This window comes from Pseudophryne corroboree, chromosome 1, assembly GCF_028390025.1.
Source record: "Pseudophryne corroboree isolate aPseCor3 chromosome 1, aPseCor3.hap2, whole genome shotgun sequence".
NCBI lineage: Eukaryota > Metazoa > Chordata > Amphibia > Anura > Myobatrachidae > Pseudophryne > Pseudophryne corroboree.
This window is the reverse complement of record NC_086444.1, coordinates 45,530,118-45,545,402: the sequence shown is the minus strand read 5'-3', so window position 1 is coordinate 45,545,402 and position 15,285 is coordinate 45,530,118. Positions and strand designations below refer to the sequence as shown.

At 49.7% G+C, this 15,285-nt stretch overlaps 1 protein-coding gene across 2 annotated transcripts in view; it reads right to left on the bottom strand.

Moving 5' to 3' along the window:
* Positions 1–15,285, bottom strand: part of CTIF (cap binding complex dependent translation initiation factor) — a 403,817-nt gene that overhangs the window by 274,981 nt on the left and 113,551 nt on the right. The gene's annotated exons all lie outside the window — the stretch shown is intronic.

Sequence of the window (15,285 nt, the reverse complement as noted above, 5' to 3'; positions counted from 1 at the left end):
TACAGTCAAAAGGTCTGCCACTAATGGTAGACATGCATAAGGTCATCAGGGTCAAAAGGTCAACATGGAATAGGTAGACTGTAGGAAAGGTCGAGAGGTTCAAAAGGTCGACATGGAAATGGTCAACACAAAAATGGTAGACAGGTTTTTTTGTTTTGTTTTTGGGGGGGGGGGGGGGGGTGTTTTGTCACTATTCTACCACAAACAAGCCCCATTAGTATACCACGGTTCCCTTGCATGCTTCGGGCAAGGTTACTATTCCCAATTGTAGTCCATGTGGATGGTAAAGTGTCAAAACGTAAAAAAATATTATTATTATTTTTAAAACGTGTGTCTACCACATGTGTGTCGACCATTGTCATGTCGACCTTTTGACCCTGTCGACCTAATGCATGTCTACCATTAGTGGTAGACCTATTGCCTGTAGACCTATAGTCCGGATACCTGGGCACACTAACCCCAGTGGCATCACTAGAACTATCAGACATCTCAGGAAAGGAGCGTCCTCTGACAGATCTCCGCCCACAACTCGCCACCTGTCTCTGACACCAGTATAAGCCACAGGAAGTCTCATTTATACAAATCATTTTAACTGAACAAAAAGTGTTTTGAAATTACACATTAAACCGGTAATTGATTTTCTATTCCCCAAAAAGTACAAATCAGATTTCTATAGAAATCATCTTTTACTAATATTAATTTCAGTGGAGCGAGAGAGAGAGAGAAAGAGAGAGAGAGAGAAAGAGAGAGAGAGAGAAGGGGTGCAGGGGGAAGGGCGCATGTGAATGAGTAAGGGTGGAAAGAGGGGAGAGAGAGGAAAAGGGGACAGCATAGGAAGGAGAGAGAGGGGGAGTGGGAAGAGGAGGCTGAGAAAGAGAAGGGGACACAGAGGGGGAAGACAGCGGGGTGTGTGTGAATGAGTAAGGGTGGAGAGAGAGGGTATGAGATGGAGTAATGATGGGACAGAGGGTTGTGAAGGAAAGAGAGAGAGACAGGGTCGAGAGGGAAGGAGATAGAGAGAGAGACAGGGTCGAGAGGAAAGGAGAGAGAGAGAGAGAGAGAGAGAGAGACAGGGTCGAGAGGGAAGGAGAGAGAGAGAGAGAGACAGGGTCGAGAGGGAAGGAGAGAGAGAGAGAGAGACAGGGTCGAGAGGGAAGGAGAGAGAGAGAGAGACAGGGTCGAGAGGGAAGGAGAGAGAGAGAGAGACAGGGTCGAGAGGGAAGGAGAGAGAGAGAGAGAGAGAGACAGGGTCGAGAGGGAAGGAGAGAGAGAGAGAGAGAGACAGGGTCGAGAGGGAAGGAGAGAGAGAGAGAGAGGGTCGAGAGGAGGGCAAGCGGGAAGGAAAGAAAGAGGAGGGCGAGGGGGAAGGAGAGAGAGAGAGGAGGGCGAGGGGGAAAGAGAGAGAGAGGAGGGCGAGGGGGAAAGAGAGAGAGGAGGGCAAGGGGGAAAGAGAGAGAGGAGGGCAAGGGGGAAAGAGAGAGAGGAGGGCAAGGGGGAAAGAGAGAGGAGGGCGAGAGGGAAGGAGAGAGGAGGGCGAGAGGGAAGGAGAGAGAGAGAGAGAGAGAGAGAGAGAGGGCAAGGGGGAAAGAGGAGGGCGAGAGGGAAGGAGGGAAAGAGGAGGGCGAGAGGGAAGGAGAGAGAGAGGAGGGCGAGAGGGAAGGAGAGAGAGAGGAGGGCGAGAGGGAAGGAGAGAGAGAGGAGGGCGAGAGGGAAGGAGAGAGAGAGGAGGGCGAGAGGGAAGGAGAGAGAGGAGGACAAGGGGGAAGGAGAGAGAGGAGGACAAGGGGGAAGGAGAGAGAGAGGGAGAGAGAGAGAGGAGGGCGAGAGGGAAGGAGAGAGAGAGGGAAGGAGAGAGAGGAGGGCGAGAGGGAAGGAGAGAGAGAGGGAAGGAGAGAGGGAAGGAGAGAGGGAAGGAGAGAGGGAAGGAGACAGAGAGAGGGAAGGAGAGAGAGAGAGGGAAGGAGAGAGAGAGAGAGAGAGAGAGAGAGAAGGAGAGAGAGAGGGAAGGAGAGAGAGAGAGAGGGAAGGAGGGAGAGGGGGAAGAGAGGGCGAGGGGGAAAGAGGAGGGGGAAAGAGGAGGGCGAGAGGGAAGGAGAGAGGGGAGGACAAGGGGGAAGGAGAGAGAGAGAGAGAGAGAGAGGAGGACGAGAGGGAAGGAGAGAGAGAGACAGGGTCGAGAGGGAAGGAGAGAGAGGGAAGGAGAGAGACAGGGTCGAGAGGGAAGGAGAGAGAGAGAGAGACAGGGTCGAGAGGGAAGGAGAGAGAGAGAGACAGGGTCGAGAGGGAAGGAGAGAGAGAGAGACAGGGTCGAGAGGGAAGGAGAGGGCGTGAGAGGGAAGGAGAGAGGAGGGCGAGAGGGAAGGACAAGCGGGAAGGAGAGAGAGAGGAAGGAGAGAGGAAGGTGAGAGGGAAGGAGAGAGAGAGAGGAGGACAAGCGGGAAGGAGAGAGAGAGGGAAGGAGACAGAGAGGGAAGGAGACAGAGAGAGGGAAGGAGACAGAGAGAGGGAAGGAGACAGAGAGGGAAGGAGAGAGAGAGAGGGAAGGAGAGAGAGAGGGGGAAGGAGAGAGAGAGAGAGAGAGGGAAGGAGAGAGAGAGAGAGAGAGAGAGAGGGAAGGAGGGAGAGGGGGAAGAGAGGGAGAGGGGGAAGAGAGGGCGAGGGGGAAAGAGGAGGGCGAGAGGGAAGGAGAGAGGGGAGGACAAGGGGGAAGGAGAGAGAGAGAGAGAGAGAGGAGGACGAGAGGGAAGGAGAGAGAGAGACAAGGTTGAGAGGGAAGGAGAGAGGGGGAAGGAGAGAGAGAGAGACAGGGTCGAGAGGGAAGGAGAGAGAGAGAGAGACAGGGTCGAGAGGGAAGGAGAGAGAGAGAGACAGGGTCGAGAGGGAAGGAGAGAGAGAGAGAGAGACAGGGTCGAGAGGGAAGGAGAGGGGGTGAGAGGGAAGGAGAGAGGAGGGCGAGAGGGAAGGACAAGCGGGAAGGAGAGAGAGAGGAAGGAGAGAGGAAGGTGAGAGGGAAGGAGAGAGAGAGGAAGACAAGCGGGAAGGAGAGAGAGAGAGAGAGAGAGAGGAAGGAGAGAGGAGGGCGAGAGAGGAGGGCGAGGGGGAAGGAGAGAGAGGAAGACAAGCGGGAAGGAGAGAGAGAGAGAGAGAGAGAGAGAGAGAGAGAGAGAGAGAGAGAGAGAGGAAGGAGAGAGGAGGGCGAGAGAGGAGGGCGAGGGGGAAGGAGAGAGAGAGGAGGGCGAGGGGGAAGGAGAGAGAGAGGAGGGCGAGGGGGAAGGAGAGAGAGAGGAGGGCGAGGGGGAACGAGAGAGGAGGGCGAGGGGGAACGAGAGAGGAGGGTGAGGGGGAAGGAGAGAGAGAGAGGAGGGGGAAGGAGAGAGAGAGGAGGGCGAGAGGGAAGGAGAGAGGGAAGGAGAGAGAAAGAGAGGAGGGCGAGAGGGAAGGAGAGAGGAGGGAGAGAGGGAAGGAGAGAAGAGGGAGAGAGGGGTAAGGAGAGAGAGAAGGGCGAGAGGGGTAAGGAGAGAGAGAAGGGCGAGAGGGGTAAGGAGAGAGAGAAGGGCGAGAGGGGTAAGGAGAGAGAGAAGGGCGAGAGGGGTAAGGAGAGAGAGAAGGGCGAGAGGGGTAAGGAGAGAGAGAAGGGCGAGAGGGAAGGAGAGAGGGGGAAGGAGAGAGGGGGAAGGAGAGAGGGTTAAGGAGAGAGGGGAGAGAGGGGTAAGGAGAGAGGGGCGAGAGGGGTAAGGAGGGAGAGAGAGGCGAGAGGGGTAAGGAGGGAGAGAGAGGCGAGAGGGGTAAGGAGGGAGAGAGGGGAGAGAGGGGCGAGAGGGGTAAGGAGGGAGAGAGGGGCGAGAGGGAAGGAGAGAGAGAGAGGGGCGAGAGGGAAGGAGAGAGAGAGAGGGGCGAGAGGGAAGGAGAGAGAGAGAGGGGCGAGAGGGAAGGAGAGAGAGAGAGGGGCGAGAGGGAAGGAGAGAGAGAGGGGCGAGAGGGAAGGAGAGAGAGAGAGGGGCGAGAGGGAAGGAGAGAGGAGGGCGAGAGGGAAGGAGAGAGGAGGGCGAGAGGGAAGGAGAGAGAGGGGAGGGCGAGAGGGGGGGAGGGCGAGAGGGAAGGAGAGAGGAGGGCAAGAGGTAAGGAGAGAGAGAGGAGGGCGGGAGGTAAGGAGAGAGAGAGGAGGGCGAGAGAGAGAGAGGAGGGCGAGAGGGAAGGAGAGAGAGGAGGGCGAGAGGGAAGGGGAGAGAGAGAGAGAGAGAGAGAGAGAGAGAGAGAGGAGGGCGAGAGGGAAGGAGAGAGAAGAGGGCGAGAGGGAAGGAGAGAGGAGGGCGAGAGGGAAGGAGAGAGAGAGAGAGGAGGGCGAGAGGGAAGGAGAGAGAGGAGGGTGAGAGGGAAGGAGAGAGGAGGGTGAGAGGGAAGGAGAGAGAGAGAGAGGAGAGAGAGAGAAGGAGAGAGAGAGGGGGGGGCGGTGAGAGAGAGAGGGGGGGGCGGTGAGAGAGAGAGGGGGGGCGGTGAGAGAGAGAGAGGGGGGGGCGGTGAGAGAGAGGGGGGGGCGGTGAGAGAGAGAGAGAGAGAGAGAGGGGGGTGGTGAGAGAGAGAGGGGGGGTGAGAGGGAAGGAGAGAGAGAGAGAGGGGTGAGAGGGAAGGAGAGATAGAGGGGTGAGAGGGAAGGAGAGAGAGAGGAGTGAGAGGGAAGGAGAGTGAGGGATGGAGAGAGAATGGGGAGAGGGAGGGGGGAAGGGTCTGTGAGTAAGGGGAAACAACAGTGTTGGCATGATGCTGCTCTCAGCAAAAAAAGGCAGGTTGTGAATGTTTCGGGATTATAATGCCAGTTCACAGTAAATACATCCTTTATATAAAGGATTTTCAGTCCGTCTTGTTGCTACTTTGGCAGTCAGCGCACACGTGTGAATGAGTCGGGCACATAGCGCACTTCTCACTGACAGCACTCTCTATGATGAATGGGATCGGGGATTATATACAGACGAGAGGTGCAGTGCTCTGCTTGGAGACATGGGACAATTCCTGTGCAGGTTACCCAGGTCCTGTCCCCGATTCCGGCAGAGGGATAGATACTGTAGCACACAGAAGCCCAGGATTTCCAAACCTCATACCCAGTAGTCTGCTTAATGAGGTCATCTTAGGTCTGATGGTGATCTTACCACGGGCCGTCTTCAAATTACCCCAAAAAAGCATCTGGGACAGTGACATTTGGGCTGATATGAAATGTTTGATGCACATAGTGGGGAAGGACGAGAACAGATGTCCAGTAATAATAAGATTTTACTCACCGGTAAATCTATTTCTCGTAGTCCGTAGTGGATGCTGGGAACTCCGTAAGGACCATGGGGAATAGACGGGCTCCGCAGGAGACTGGGCACTCTAAAAGAAAGATTAGGTACTATCTGGTGTGCACTGGCTCCTCCCTCTATGCCCCTCCTCCAGACCTCAGTTAGGATACTGTGCCCGGAAGAGCTGACACAATAAGGAAGGATTTTGAATCCCGGGTAAGACTCATACCAGCCACACCAATCACACCGTATAACTCGTGATACTATACCCAGTTAACAGTATGAAATATAACTGAGCCTTTCAACAGATGGCTCAACAATAACCCTTTAGTTAGGCAATAACTATATACAAGTATTGCAGACAATCCGCACTTGGGATGGGCGCCCAGCATCCACTACGGACTACGAGAAATAGATTTACCGGTGAGTAAAATCTTATTTTCTCTGACGTCCTAGTGGATGCTGGGAACTCCGTAAGGACCATGGGGATTATACCAAAGCTCCCAAACGGGCGGGAGAGTGCGGATGACTCTGCAGCACCGAATGAGAGAACTCAAGGTCCTCCTCAGCCAGGGTATCAAATTTGTAGAATTTAGCAAACGTGTTTGCCCCTGACCAAGTTGCAGCTCGGCAAAGTTGTAAAGCCGAGACCCCTCGGGCAGCCGCTCAAGATGAGCCCACTTTCCTCGTGGAATGGGCTGTTACTGATTTAGGATGCAGCAATCCAGCCGCAGAATGCTCAAGCTCAATTGTGCTACAAATTCAGCGAGCAATAGTCTGCTTAGAAGCAGGAGCACTTATTTTGTTGGGTGCCTACAGGATAACAAACGAGTCAGTTTTCCTGACTCCAGCCGTCCTGGAAATATACATTTTTAAGGCCCTGACTACGTCCAGTAACTTGGAATCTTCCAAGTCCCTAGTAGCCGCAGGCAATACAATAGGTTGGTTCAAGTGAAAAGCTGATACCACCTTAGGGAGAAACTGGGGACGAGTCCTCAATTCTGCCCTATCCATATGGAAAATCAGATAAGGGCTTTTACATGACAAAGCCGCCAATTCTGACACACGCCTGGCCAATAACATGACCACTTTCCACGTGAGATATTTCAGATCCACAGTTTTAAGTGGCTCAAACGAATGTGATTTTATGAAACTCAACACCACGTTGAGATCCCAAGGTGCCACAGAAGGCACAAAAAAGGGGCTGAATATGTAGCACTCCCTTTACAAATGTCTGAACTCCAGGCAGTGAAGCCAGTTCTTTCTGGAAGAAAATCGACAGAGCCGAAATCTGGACCTTAATGGAACCCAAATTTAGGCCCATGGTCACTCCTGACTGTAGGAAGTGCAGAAAACGACCCAGCTGAAATTCCTCTGTTGGGGCCTTCCTGGCCTCACACCACGCAACATATTTTCGCCAAATACGGTGATAATGGTTTGCGGTTACTTCTTTCCTGGCTTTTATCAGCATAGGAATGACTTCCTCCGGAATGCCCTTTTGCTTTAGGATCCGGAATTCAACCGCCATGCCGTCCAACGCAGCCGCGGTAAGTCTTGGAACAGACAGGGCCCCTGCTGTAGCAGATCCTGTCTGAGCGGTAGAGGCCATGGGTCCTCTGATATTATTTCTTGAAGTTCTGGGTACCAAGCTCTTCTTGGCCCATCCGGAACCACGAGTATCGTTCTTACTCCTCGTTTTCTTATTATTCTCAGTACCTTTGGTATGAGAGGCAGAGGAGGGAATACATAAACCGACTGGTACACCCACGGTGTCACTAGAGCGTCCACAGCTATTGCCTGAGGGTCCCTTGACCTGGCGCAATATCTAGTTTTTTGTTTAGGCGGGACGCCATCATGTCCACCTGTGGCCTTTCCCAACGGTTTACCAACAGTTGGAAGACTTCTGGATGAAGTCCCCACTCTCCCGGGTGTCGGTCGTGTCTGCTGAGGAAGTCTGCTTCCCAGTTGTCCACTCCCGGAATGAACACTGCTGACAGTGCTAAGACGTGATTTTCCGCCCATCGGAGAATCCTTGTGGCTTCTGCCATCGCCATCCTGCTTCTTGTGCCGCCCTGTCGGTTTACATAGGCGACTGCCGTGATATTGTCTGATTGGATCAGTACCGGCTGGTTTTGAAGCAGAGGCCTTGCCAGACTTACGGCATTGTAAATGGCCCTCAGTTCCAGAATATTTATGTGTAGGGACGACTCCTGACTTGACCAAAGTCCTTGGAAATTTCTTCCCTGTGTGACTGCCCCCCAGCCTCGAAGGCTCTGCATCCGTGGTTACCAGGACCCAGTCCTGTATGCCGAATCTGCGGCCCTCTTGAAGATGAGCACTCTGCAGCCACCACAGTAGAGATACCCTGGTCCTTGGAGACAGGGTTATCAGCCGATGCATCTGAAGATGCGATTCCGACCACTTGTCCAAGAGGTCCGACTGAAAGGTTCTTGCATGGAACCTGCCGAATGGAATTTTGCTTCGTAAGAAGCTACCATTTTTTCCCAGGACTCGTTGCAGTGATGCACCGATACCTGTTTTGGTTTCAGGAGGTCTCTGACTAGAGAGGACAGCTCCTTGGCTTTCTCCTGTGGGAGAAACACTTTTTTCTGTTCTGTGTCCAGAACCATCCCCAGGAACAGCAGGCGTGTGGTAGGAACCAGCTGTGACTTTGGAATGTATAGAATCCATCCGTGCTGTTGTAGCACTTCCCGAGATAGTGCTACTCCGACCAACAACTGCTCCATGGACCTCGCCTTTATAAGGAGATCGTCCAAGTACGGGATAATTAAAAATTCCCTTTTTTCGAAGGAGTATCATCATTTCTGCCATTACCTTGGTAAAGACCCTCGGTGCCGTGGACAGTCCAAACGGCAGTGTTTGGAATTGGTAATGGCAATCCTGTACCACAAATCTGAGGTACTCCTGGTGAGGATGGTAAATGGGGACATGTAGGTAAGCATCCTTGATGTCCAGTGATACCATGTAATCCCCCTCCTCCAGGCTTGCAATAACCGCCCTGAGCGATTCCATCTTGAACTTGAATTTTTTTATGTATGTGTTCAAGGACTTCAAATTTAAAATGGGTCTCACCGAACCGTCCGGTTTCGGTACCACAAACAGTGTGGAATAGTAACCCCGTCCTTGTTGAAGTAGGGGCACCTTGACTATCACCTGCTGGGAATACAGCTTGTGAATTGCCTCTAGCACAGCCTCCCTGCCTGAGGGAGTTGTCGGCAAGGCAGATTTGAGGAAACGGCGGGGGGGAGACGCCTCGAATTCCAGCCTGTACCCCTGAGATACTACTTGAAGGATCCAGGGATCCACCTGTGAGCGAGCCCACTGATCGCTGAAATTTTTGAGGCGGCCCCCCACCCTACCTGGCTACGCCTGTGGAGCCCCCGCGTCATGCGGTGGACTCAGAGGAAGCGGGGGAAGAATTTTGATTCTGGGAACTGGCTGACTGGTGCAGCTTTTTCCCTCTTCCCTCGTCTCTGTGCAGAAAGGAAGCGCCTTTGACCCGCTTGCTTTTCTGAAGCCGAAAGGACTGTACCTGATAATACAGTGCTTTCTTAGGCTGTGAGGAAACCTGAGGTAAAAAAATTTCTTCCCAGCTGTTGCTGTGGATACGAGGTCCCAGAGACCATCCCCAAACAATTCCTCACCCTTATAAGGCTCTATGTGCCTTTTAAAGTCAGCATCACCTGTCCAGTGTCGGGTCTCTAATACCCTCCTGACAGAATGGACATTGCATTAATTCTGGATGCCAGCCGGCAAAATATCCCTCTGTGCATCCCTCATATATAAGATGACGTCTTATGTTCGCAAAATAGTATCCCTGTTTGACAGGGTTACAGACCACGCTGCAGCAGCACTATCTGCAGGTCTCAGTCTAGTACCTGAGTGTGTAAATACAGACTTCAGGATAGCCTCCTGCTTTTTATCAGCAGGTACCTTCAAAGTGGCCGTATCCTAAGACGGCAGTGCCACCTTTTTTGACAAACGTGTGAGCGCCTTATCCACCCTAGGGGATATCTCCCAGCGTAACTTATCCTCTGGAGGGAAAAGGTACGCCATCAGTAACTTTTTAGAAATTACCAGTTTCTTATCGGGGGAACCCACGCTTTTTCACACTTCATTCACTCATTTGATGGGGGAACAAAACACTGCCTGCTTTTTCTCCCCAAACATAAAACCCTTTTTTAGTGGTACTTGGGTTAATGTCAGAAATGTGTAACACATTTTTTATTGCCGGGATCATGTAACGGATGTTCCTAGTGGATTGTGTATATGTCTCAACCTCGTCGACACTGGAGTCAGACTCCGTGTCGACATCTGTGTCTGCCATCTGAGGGAGCGGGCATTGCCTGGGCAGGCGCGGGCTGAGATGCCGGCTGTCCCATAGCTGTTACGTCATCCAGCCTTTTATGTAAGGAGTTGACACGGTCGGTTAATACCTTCCACCTATCCATCCACTCTGGTGTCGGCCCACAGGGGGCGACATCCCATTTATCGGCATCTGCTCCGCCTCCACATAAGCCTCATCAAACATGTCGACACAGCCGTACCGACACCGCACACACACAGGGAATGCTCTGACTGAGGACAGGACCCCACACAGCCCTTTGGGGAGACAGAGAGAGAGTATGCCAGCACACACCAGAGCGCTATATAATGTAGGGATAAAAACTATCACTGAGTGAATTTTCCCCAATAGCTGCTTGTATAAACAATATTGCGCCTAAATTTTGTGCCCCCCCCTCTCTTTTTAACCCTGTGAGCCTGAAAACTACAGGGGAGAGCCTGGGGAGCTGTCTTCCAGCTACACTGTGAAGAGAAAATGGCGCCAGTGTGCCGAGGGAGATAGCTCCGCCCCTTTTTCACTGACTTTTCTCCCGCTTTTTTATGGATTCTGGCAGGGGTAATTATCACATATATAGCCACTGGGGCTATATATTGTGATTATTTTGCCAGCCAAGGTGTTTTTATTGCTGCTCAGGCCCCCCCCCCAGCGCCCTGCACCCTCAGTGACCGGAGTGTGAGGTGTACATGAGGAGCAATGGCGCACAGCTGCAGTGCTGTGCGCTACCTTGGTGAAGACTGAAGTCTTCTGCCGCCGATTTTCCGGACCATCTTCATGCTTCTGGCTCTGTAAGGGGGCCGGCGGCGCGGCTCTGGGACCGGACTCCGAGGCTGGGCCTGCGGTCGATCCCTCTGGAGCTAATGGTGTCCAGTAGCCTAAGAAGCCCAAGCTAGCTGCAAGCAGGTAGGTTCGCTTCTTCTCCCCTTAGTCCCTCGCTGCAGTGAGTCTGTTGCCAGCAGATCTCACTGTAAAATAAAAAAACTAAAATATACTTTCTTTCTAGGAGCTCAGGAGAGCCCCTAGTGTGCATCCAGCTCAGCCGGGCACAAGATTCTAACTGAGGTCTGGAGGAGGGTCATAGTGGGAGGAGCCAGTGCACACCAGATAGTACCTAATCTTTCTTTTAGAGTGCCCAGTCTCCTGCGGAGCCCGTCTATTCCCCATGGTCCTTACGGAGTTCCCAGCATCCACTAGGACGTCAGAGAAAAATTACATGCAGGAACGGAGTTCAATACACTACAGGAGCTCAGAAACCTAATCTGCAAAACATTAGTGTACAAAGCGTAAGAGAACAAACAGTCTCCCTACAATTACACAAGTCCAGGTCCATTAATATGAAGTGGGGCGATCGCAGCCTTCCCTTGGACGTGCTCTGCACAGGAGACTCTAATGTTCTCGCATTACTTAATGACCTGGTCATAACCGACTGGCTGTGACTCCTCCGTGATATTATGATCGCCGGGACAATACCCCTGTGGCGCCAATGCCAAGATGTCTGCAATGTCCTGGCTCGGGACACTTGTTGTTCGGACACTTGAACTCTGTTTACAGTGTAGATGTAGTTCTGCCGTTACGTGTCATGAGCCAAAAATAGCGGCCCTCGCGACGTGGAAAATGTGATATTACAGAATTTTGTGGCTTCCTCTGTGCATACTTTACAAGTTCTTGCCAGTTGTAGAGAAAAAAATATATAATAAGCTGCTTAGATAGAGTTTCAGCGCCCCCAAGTGACAGCAAAAGGAACTGACATGATAAATGGAACTGTACAAAGCTTGAGATTAGGAGCACGGAATTTACAAGGTAAAGTGGAAATACTATACGAGACGGGCTCCATCAATAGGTTTAAAAGGTTAGTTTGGGGAACATTGGATGAGATAGTGCAAGAACTTCCACACTGAGAGATTCAGCCAAAGCTGCACCTAAAGCCAGCAGGTCAGCTACTATCACACTCAGGCTACATGGAGCGTATTATAAACAGCAATGGAAGGGCTCATTAGCCATTGTGTGCTTTACACATACATACATACATACATACATACATACATATATATAGTTGTGCTCATAAGTTTACAAAGCCTAGCAGAATTTGTGATTTTCTGGCCATTTGTCAGAGAATATGAATGATAACTCACTAACTTTTCTTTCACTCATGGGTAGTGGTTGGGTGATGCCATTTATTGTCAAACAACTGTGTTTACTCTTTTTAAATCACAATGACAACAGAAACTACCCAAAGGACCCTGATCAAAAGTTTACATACCCTGGAGATTATGGCCTGATAACATGCACACATGTTGACACAAACGGGTTTGAATGGCTACTGAAGGTAACCATCCTCACCTGTGATCCTGTTTGCTTGTAATCAGTGTGTGTGTATAAAAGGTCAGTGAGTTTCTGGACTCCTGAAAGATCCTTGCATCTTTCATCCAGTGCTGCACTGACGTGTCTGGATTCTGAGTCATGGGGAAAGCAAAAGAATTGTCAAAGGATCTGCGGGAAAAGGTAATTAAACTGTATAAAACAGGAAAGGGATATAAAAAGATATCCAAGCAATTGAGAATGCCAATCAGCAGTGTTCAAACTCTAATTAAGAAGTAGAAAATGAGGGATTCTGTGGAAACCAAATCACGGTCAGGTAGACAAACAAAAATTTCAGCCACAACTGCCAAGAAATTTGTTCGGGATGCAAAGAAAAATCCACAAATAACTTCAGCTGAAATACAGGACTCTGAAAAAAAGTGGTGTGGTTGTTTCAAGATGCACAATAAGGAGGCATGTGAAGAAAAATGGGCTGCATGGTCGAGTCGCCAGAAGAAAGCCATTACTACGCAAATGCCACAAAGCATCCCACTTACAACACTCCAAACAGCACGGAGACAAGCCTCAAAACTTCTGGAACAGTCATTTGGAGTGATGAGACCAAAATGTAACTTTTTGGCCACAACCATAAACGTTACATTTGGAGAGGAGTCAACAAGGCCTATGATGAAAGGTACACCATTCCTACTGTGAAACACGGAGGTGGATCGCTGATGTTTTGGGGATGTGTGAGCTACAAAGGCACTGGAAACTTGGTCAAAATTGATGGCAAGATGAATGCAGCATGTTATCAGAAAATACTGGAGGAAAATTTGCACTCATCAGCCCGGAAGCTGCGCATGGGACGTACTTGGACGTTCCAACATGACAATGATCCAAAACACAAGGCCAAGTCGACCTGTCATTGACTACAGCAGAATAAAGTGAAGGTTCTGGAGTGGCCATCTCAGTCTCCTGACCTCAATATCATTGAGTCAATCTGGGGAGATCTCAAACGTGCAGTTCATGCAATACAGCCCAAGAATTTACAGGAACTGGAGGCTTTTTGCCAAGAAGAATGGGCAGCTTTACCATCTGAGAAAATAAAGAGCCTCATCCACAACTACCACAAAAGACTTCAAGCTGTCATTGGTGTTAAAGGGGGCAATACACGGTATTAAGAACTGGGGTATGTAAACTTTTGATTAGGGTCATTTGGGTAGATTCTGTTGTCATTATGATTTAAAAAGAGTAAACACAGTTGTTTGACAATAAATGGCTTTACCCAACCACTAACCATGAGTGAAAGAAAAAAGTTTGTGAGTTATCATTCATATTCTCTGACAAATGGCCAGAAAATCACAAATTCTGCTAGGGTATGTAAACGTATGAGCACAAATATATATATATATATATATATATATATATATATATATATATATATATATATCAATGGAAGGTTCCTTCAGCTATAACAGTATGTCCCCTAGCTGCATGAAAGGAACCAGGCGGCACGCCAAGGATTTGATTAAAGCCAAAAAAAAAAACTGTATTAAATAGAGGTGCAAAAATATTTCAAACAGGCATAGTGCAAGCCACCAACGTTTTAACGCCCGACCGGCGTTTTTGTCAAGGTGCTATGCTATAAGGTGCAACGTGAAAAAAGCATAAACAAACATTTTTCACGAGTGCCGCCTGGTTCCTTTCATGCAGCTAGGGGACATACTGTTATAGCTGAAGGAACCTTCCTTTGGTCTATAGTGTTTTAAGGAGGGCACCCAGGTGGATGGTTTTGGCACTGTGAGTGCCATAAATATATATGGATATATATGGATATATATATATATATATATATATACACACATACATATATATTTATTTTTCTTGTTTTTTTATTAGTACCTGGAGATAGGTGGAGTGTACCACACAGTAACTGCATGGTCTGCACTCTGGAGCAAATGGTAAAATGGAAAAAAATCTGGGTGCGCGCCAGAAAATGTGCTAAACCATGCTTACTTATCAAGAAGCAAAGTTATGTGTTACACAGGACTATAGCATACTATAATAACTACATACAGTATACACACACAAATGGCCGGCATTCCAATAACTGCACACAAATGCGCAGGAGCCATCCTCGGGAAGCGTCCTTCGGCCGCTATGGATAGTCAGCCAATGGAAGCGGCACTCCGGTATAACCACAGCAACACACGTACACCAAACTTACAATATAGTAAATACTTTCCTCAAGAAGCATATATCTATGTAAGTGATGTGCACGTCTTATACACACAGAAAAATATGAATACAACTGAGAAAACATTGGGAACTGAAGTTAGGAACTCTCAGTGACCAAAGTATTAGCCAGGAAGTAGACTAGCAGCAACCAATCAGAGTAGAACTTTCACAACACAAACAAACAAACAAACAAACCCATCAGTGATACATTAGAGCAGTGGTTCTCAAACTCGGTCCTCAGGATCCCACACGGTTCACGTTTTCCATGTCCCCGGCAGCTGCACTGTGCATCACCAACTGTCACATTTTAAAAATCTACAGGTGACCTGCAAAACATGAACCGTGTGGGGTCCTGAGGACCAAGTTTGAGAACCGGTGCATTAGAGGAACAGGTAAATGTTTGGCTCAGATTACAATATTCAATGACGCCTGGACCAAGCCTCAGAGCGCTATTCTGAGCGTAGTGGGCAATGAGAGGTGTGAGGTGTCGTACCACTAATTACATCCTCACACGACACACACTGAGCTGACGCTGACCAAAGCAGCCCAGATCCTTAACTCTTGTTTGCAGAACACAGCAGGGACCCGCAGCCCGCCTATCTTTAGGTTTGCTGGAAAGGAATGATATAATTTTCTAGAAACGCTGCTGAAAGACAGGACGATTCCTGGACCACGATGACAGAACCCTGGGAGTGTGTAGGAGCCGGGGGACTCAAAGACAAAAGCAAAACCTGCACTTATTAATAACACAACTTGCACTTGAGAGGTGTGACATGTTCTAGGTCGACGTACAGAAAGGTTGACAGGAGTTTTTCACATTTTTTTTCTTTTTTTAAAAACTTTTTCATATTTTACGATCCATGTGGACTACGATTGGGAATGGTAACCTGTGCCGAGCGCAGCAGCAGCACTTTGCCCGAAGCAGGGGAAACGGTGCACTAATAAGGGTTCCTGGTCACTTTATGAAGAAACCGACAACAAAAAAACATGAAAAAAACTCATGTCAACCAATAAGTGTCGACCTAGACACTGTCGACCATGAGTCCAATACACGATTGCAATAACCCTCCATCTCTTCCGGTTTATAAGAGAGAGGAAACACTCACAGAGTAA